Below are 7,182 nucleotides of genomic sequence, written 5' to 3'. Positions count from 1 at the left end.
TGCAGTTCATGGGACAGGAAGGACCTGTACCACTGGGATGGACTGCATCGGAACTGGGCTGGGACCAAGGTGCTAGCGGAAAGGTTAAATAGGACTGTAGAAAGGTTTAAAGTAGTAAAGGGTGGAGGATTCGAGTGGAAATAATAGTAACCTAAAACTAAGAAAATGAAGGGATATGAGCATAGGTCACAACACAAAAATGAGATAAAGAGAATATAAATACTCAGGGAACAGAAATGGTTATAGGAAGTAATAATAAATACTTGTTAAAAATAAAGCAGAAGTAATAAAAATAAAAGCATATTAAATGGCCTTTATAGCAAAGTCCAGAGCACCTGCAACAAAATAGTGGAATCGGAGGCAGTAATTAGAAGTGAGGAATCAGATGTAACCGAAATAACAGAAACATAGCTGCAGACAGGACAATATTGGCAGTTAAATATTGCAGGCTGTGATGTATTTCGAAAAGATAGGGAAGGGAGACGGGGTGGTGGGGTATCTGTGTTAATCAAAAATAACATAATGGCAGTAGCAAGATATGACATACCAATAAAGAGATTAAAAACAGAATCCATATGGACAGAGAGAAAGGACAGGAAGGCATTGGTCAAACTATTAAGGGTATATCACAAGCCACCAAATAATGGAAAGGAAATGGAGGGAGAAATTGAAAGGATAATTACTAGTCCTAGCCCCTTTAGGGCTACCCCAGAGCAGGCGTATTCCTCAGACGTTCACTTTCAACTAAAGTTTGAGGTAGCCGAATCCTAAAGACGCTTAATTGGGTCTAATGGTCCGGACTATCTCTCCCTAAAGGAAAGGAACAACCTGAAAATGTTACTGTCCTCCAGATAGCACTTTTAATAAGTTTAGCTAGACTGTAACATTCTGGATATTATGAAGGTCCGAAAAACTCCCCCAGAATTCTGCAACTCCTCACCCAAGAGTGTACAGAGATTGAGTTTGCGAGTTTGATACAGAAGTATTATATGAGACAATTCCAAAAATATATAGAGTTATTAAAGAACCGACATATAATTTACAGTTGGTGAGTCAATCGCAACATTAATAGTTCCAAAAAGAGAAAGCTTTACAATCTTATCAGAGATCCTTACTCTCAAATCTTAACTTCGCTACAGTTTTACAGTTCTTAGGCCTAGAAATTCACTTGGGCGCGGGCAGCTCGCTCGCGCCCAAAAGTTAGCGCTGGGCGGGGAGGCATTAGCGCACGCCGTATATTCGTCTTCTGCGCCCCAATTCGGAAGCGGGCGCTATACCAGGGTGTGCCCGCCTCCGTTTGGGGCGCTGCAACTGAATATCGGCGCGCTAGTTGCCGCAGCACCACCTGATGCGGTGCGGCAGGCTGCGGTACTGCAGGCCTCCTCCTTCTCTTAAGGGGGAGGTGCCTGCAACGGCCGGAGCCCCGATCGCGAGTGCCGGCAAAAGAGCCCGGCACAACGGAGAAGTGCCGGGCTCCACGGAAACCAGCCGGCAATGCTGCGGGGGGGGGGTGGAGGAGGCCGGGGAAAGAGGTGCGGGCAGGCGGCCGCCAAAAAAGCGGCCGGCCGCACCTTCCACTTTAAAGCGCCCCACTATGGCAGCAGGACGGCCCCGTTTTCTGGTCGCTGTTTGCGCCCGCTTCGGAGGAGGCGGCCGCAAATAAATATGGGGATCGGCGCGGTTTCGGGGCGTTACGGGCCACCGCGCACACCGATGACGTCATCGGTCCCGGCGCAGCGCTAACGGCTACCGCCGCCAATACCGCTGCACTCAATTTCCGCGCTACCACCCCGCCGGCGCAAAAGACCTCTTTAGGCGCTAAGTGGGCGCAAGGCCCACTGAATTTCTAGGCCTTAAAGTTTATTCAGGATATCTAGTAAAATCAAATACAGTACCTTGATCCCCAAGGTACAAAGAGTTGGAGACTTACAGAGCTAGCTCTGAAGCCGAGAATCGCTTTGCCCCTTTAAGCGAGTCTATTATCCCATTTAAGAATTCAATATTTATACCCTTTTCCAGTGGTATTTCCTTTAAGGTTTTCTGCTGATATAAGCTAATTACCTCTAGTCATTTTTCTGCTGACCCCTGCAGTTCTTACAGTCACCTCAGCTGGTAGCACTACAGAACCATGTCTCTTCTCTAGGTGTTCTAAATTTATAATAAAAAACAACGTAACAGTTGGTGCGCTTTACTTGGTATCATTTTTATGAAGGCAGATGTTTGTTACTTTTATGTGCGCCTTTACGAGGTGTAAATTAGAACACCAAGTAACTATTGTCTTGTTCCCAAAGATTCAGACTTCCAGGAGCCTTTAACCTTCTGTTTCAATAAGATTATTGATTCGGAGTCAACAACTTATCTTATCTCAATAGCCAGAATGCTATCACAGCTTTTTCATCGTTGGGTTTCGAGATTTCCAGACCCAGTTTGTCATGTTTTAAAAAGGCCAGAATTCTTTCATAGAATGGTGTATTTTTCTGAATATTGCTTATTCCTTCAGAAAATATATAGGCAATTCTATGAAATGAGTAAAAAACACAAAGTCATGATCATGGGGGATTTCAACTACCACCAAATAAACTGGCAAGGAGAGGGAGTGACGGGGTAGAAGGGGTCGGGAGCGCTGAGAGCGGAGGTTCAGTGAGTATTTAAACTCACTATCGCGGGCTTTTTTTCTCAGGCCATTGTCGGGAGCGGTGAGAGCGGAGGTTCAGTGAGTATTTAAACTCACTTTTGTGGGCTTTTTTTCACAGGTCATTGTCGGGAGCGGTGAGAGCGGAGGTTCAGCGAGTATTTAAACTCACTTTTGCGGGCTTTTTTTCCACAGGCCATTGTCGGGAGCGGTGAGAGCGGAGGTTCAGTGAGTATTTTAACTCACTTTTGTGAGCTTTTTTTCACAGGTCATTGTCGGGAGCAGTGAGAGCGGAGGTTCAGTGAGTATTTAAACTCACTTTTGTGGGCTTTTTTTCTCAGGCCATTGTCGGGAGCGGTGAGAGCGGAGGTTCAGTGAGTATTTAAACTCACTATCACGGGCTTTTTTTCTCAGGCCATTGTCAGGAGCGGTGAGAGCGGAGGTTCAGTGAGTATTTAAACTCACTTTTGTGGGCTTTTTTTCACAGGTCATTGTCGGGAGCGGTGAGAGCGGAGGTTCAGCGAGTATTTAAACTCACTTTTGCGGGCTTTTTTTCCACAGGCCATTGTCGGGAGCGGTGAGAGCGGAGGTTCAGTGAGTATTTAAACTCACTTTTGTGAGCTTTTTTTCACAGGTCATTGTCGGGAGCGGTGAGAGCGGAGGTTCAGTGAGTATTTTAACTCACTTTTGTGGGCTTTTTTTCTCAGGCCATTGTCGGGAGCGGTGAGAGCGGAGGTTCAGTGAGTATTTAAACTCACTTTTGTGGGCTTTTTTTCCGCAGGTCATTGTCGGGAGCGGTGAGAGCGGAGGTTCAGTGAGTATTTAAACTCACTTTTGTGGGCTTTTTTCCACAGGTCATTGTCGGGAGCGGTGAGAGCGAAGGTTCAGTGAGTATTTAAACTTACTTTTGTGGGCTTTTTTTCACAGGTCATTGTCGGGAGCGGTGAGAGCGGAGGTTCAGTGAGTATTTAAACTCACTATCGCGGGCTTTTTTTCTCAGGCCATTGTCGGGAGCGGTGAGAGCGGAGGTTCAGTGAGTATTTAAACTCACTTTCGCGGGCTTTTTTTCACAGATCATTGTCGGGAGCGGTGAGAGCGGAGGTTCAGTGAGTATTTAAACTCACTTTTGTGGGCTTTTTTTCACAGGTCATTGTCGGGAGCGGTGAGAGCGGAGGTTCAGTGAGTATTTAAACTCACTTTTGTGGGCTTTTTTTCACAGGTCATTGTCGGGAGCGGTGAGAGCGGAGGTTCAGTGAGTATTTAAACTCACTATCGCGGGCTTTTTTCTCAGGCCATTGTCGGGAGTGGTGAGAGCGGAGGTTCAGTGAGTATTTAAACTCACTTTTGAGGGCTTTTTTTCACAGGCCATTGTCGGGAGCGGTGAGAGCGGAGGTTCAGTGAGTATTTAAACTCACTTTTGTGGGCTTTTTTTCTCAGGCCATTGTCGGGAGCGGTGAGAGCGGAGGTTCAGTGAGTATTTAATCTCACTATCGCGGGATATTTTTCCACAGGCCATTGTCGGGAGCGCTGAGAGCGGAGGTTCAGTGAGTATTTAAACTCACTATCGCGGGCTTTTTTTCACAGGTCATTGTCGGGAGCGGTGAGAGCGGAGGTTCAGTGAGTATTTAAACTCACTTTTGTGGGCTTTTTTCCACAGGCCATTGTCGGGAGCGGTGAGAGCGGAGGTTCAGTGAATATTTAAACTCACTTTTGTGGGCTTTTTTTCACAGGTCATTGTCGGGAGCGGTGAGAGCGGAGGTTCAGTGAGTATTTAAACTCACTTTTGTGGGCTTTTTTTCACAGGTCATTGTCGGGAGTGGTGAGAGCGAAGGTTCAGTGAGTATTTAAACTCTCTTTCACAGGCTTTTTTTCCACAGGCCATTGTCTGGAGCGGTGAGAGCGGAGGTTCAGTGAATATTTAAACTCACTTTTGTGGGCTTTTTTTCACAGGTCATTGTCGGGAGTGGTGAGAGCGGAGGTTCAGTGAGTATTTAAACTCTCTTTCACAGGCTTTTTTTCCACAGGCCATTGTCAGGAGCGGTGAGAGCGGAGGTTCAGTGAGTATTTAATCTCACTATCGCGGGATATTTTTCCACAGGTCATTGTCGGGAGCGCTGAGAGCGAAGGTTCAGTGAGTATTTAAACTCACTTTCACAGGCTTTTTTTCACAGGCTTACCAATCTCGCAGATCGCCGGCGGCATTCCAGAGCCACATCACGATTCAAAACATGACGCGGGCAGGAGAAAGCAGCTGATTGGGTGAGTATGGCCAGGTGAGTATTTATACTACTCTGTAGTTTGACAGTTAAGGTTCATTGGCCTAGAAATTCAGTGGGCCTTGCGCCCACTTAGCGCCTAAAGAGGTCTTTTGCGCCGGCGGGGTGGTAGCGCGGAAATTGAGTGCAGCGGTATTGGCGGCGGTAGCCGTTAGCGCTGCGCTGGGACCGATGACGTCATCGGTGTGCGCGGTGGCCCGTAACGCCCCGAAACCGCGCCGATCCCCATATTTATTTGCGGCCGCCTCCTCCGAAGCGGGCGCAAACAGCGACCAGAAAACGGGGCCGTCCTGCTGCCATAGTGGGGCGCTTTAAAGCGGAAGGTGCGGCCGGCCGCTTTTTCGGCGGCCGCTTGCCCGCACCTCCTTCCCCGGCCTCCTCCACCCCACCCCCGCGGCATTGCCGGCTGGTTTCCATGGAGCCCGGCACTTCTCCGTTGTGCCGGGCTCTTTTGCCGGCACTCGCGATCGGGGCTCCGGCCGTTGCAGGCACCTCCCCCTTAAGAGAAGGAGGAGGCCTGCAGTACCGCAGCCTGCCGCACCGCATCGGGTGGCGCTGCGGCAACTAGCGCGCCGATATTCAGTTGCAGCGCCCCAAACGGAGGCGGGCACATCCTGGTATAGCGCCCGCTTCCGAATTGGGGCGCAGAAGACGAATATACGGCGTGCGCTAATGCCTCCCCGCCCAGCGCTAACTTTTGGGTGCGAGCGAGCTGCCCGCGCCCAAGTGAATTTCTAGGCCATAGTTTATAAAGTTTAGAAGGTCTTAATTTTGTGGTTATAGTTTCTAAGGTCTCTGTTGTGTAGCGGGGCGTGCTTGGAATCAAGGGCCCTTGATTATATCATTTAATTGTAGTATAATTGGTGGTATTGATTTAATTTAAATTAATTAAAGGGTAAGTCATCGCAGCAAAGCTCGGCCCCGTGGCATGCTCCTCCTGCACTATGTGGGAAATCAGGGACACTTCCTGTGTCCCTGATGACCATGTGTGCGGGAAGTGTATTCAGCTGCAGCTATTGGCAGACCGCATTGTGGCGCTGGAGCTGCGAATGGATACATACTGGAGTACTCGCAATGCTGAGGACATCGTGGATATCATGTTTAATCAATTGGTCACACCGCAGGTAAAGGCTGCACCGGCAGGAAGGGAATGGGTGACCACCAGGCAGAGTAGTAGGTGCAGGCAGGTAGTGCAGGAGTCCCCTGTGACCATCCCCCTCTCAAACAGATATACCGCTGATGTAATGAAACTCACTACGCACTTGGTTTGAGCATAAAGCGAGGCTTTAATCAACTTGTTTCAGAACATGGAAGTTTAGTTGTATCCACTAGCTCCTTGTCTTTACAAAATGTCCCTGGAAAGCTGGGGCCAACGCCCAAGTATTTATACTCCTTGGACGGCGCCACCAGCTGGCCGTCCAATGTTATTTCATAGGTAGTTTCTCGATGATGAGATTTTTGACAACCGCTTTGGATATTGTTGGGGAGGATGGCTTATTGGGGGAAGGCAGCAGCAACCAACTTCCTGGCACCATGGGTGATTCTGCTGCACGGGATGGGAGCAAAAAGAGCGGGAGAGGGATAGTGATAGGGGATTCTATTGTAAGGGGAATAGATAGGCATTTCTGTGGCCACAAACGAGACTCCAGGATGATATGCTGCCTCCCTGGTGCAAGGGTCAAGGATGTCTCAGAGTGGCTGCAGGGCATTCTGGAGGGGGAGGGTGAACAGCCAGTTGTCATGGTGCATATAGGTACCAACGATATAGGTGAAAAATGGGATGAGGTCCTAAAAGCTGAATATAGGGAGTTAGGAGGTAAATTAAAAAATAGGACCTCAAAGGTAGTAATCTCAGGATTGCTACCAGTGCCACGTGCTAGTCAGAGTAGAAATAGAAGGATATTTCAGCTGAATACGTGGCTAGAAGAATGGTGCAAGGGGGAGGGATTCAAATTCCTGGGACATTGGAACCAGTTCTGGGGGAGGTGGAACCAGTACAAACTGGACGGTTTGCACCTGGGCGGGACTGGGAATGATGTCCTCGGGGGAGTGTTTGCTAGTGTTGTTGGGGAGGGTTTAAACTAAAATGGTTGGGGGTTGGGAACCAGTGCAGGGAGTCAGAGGAAAGGGAAGCAAGGATAGAAGCAAAAGACAGGAAGGAGAAAAGCAAAAGTGGAAGTCAGAGAAATCAAGGGAGTAAATCAAACATGGCCGCAGTAAACAATAATTCTAAAAGGTCTAAGAGTGTTAAAAAAACAAGCCTAAAGGCTTTGT

The sequence above is a fragment of the Somniosus microcephalus genome, chromosome 15, assembly GCF_052327205.1.
Source record: "Somniosus microcephalus isolate GS21.2 chromosome 15, FLI_Smic_1.0, whole genome shotgun sequence".
Lineage (NCBI taxonomy): Eukaryota > Metazoa > Chordata > Chondrichthyes > Squaliformes > Somniosidae > Somniosus > Somniosus microcephalus.
The sequence above is the reverse complement of the archived record's forward strand: the minus strand, read 5'-3'. Positions refer to the sequence as shown.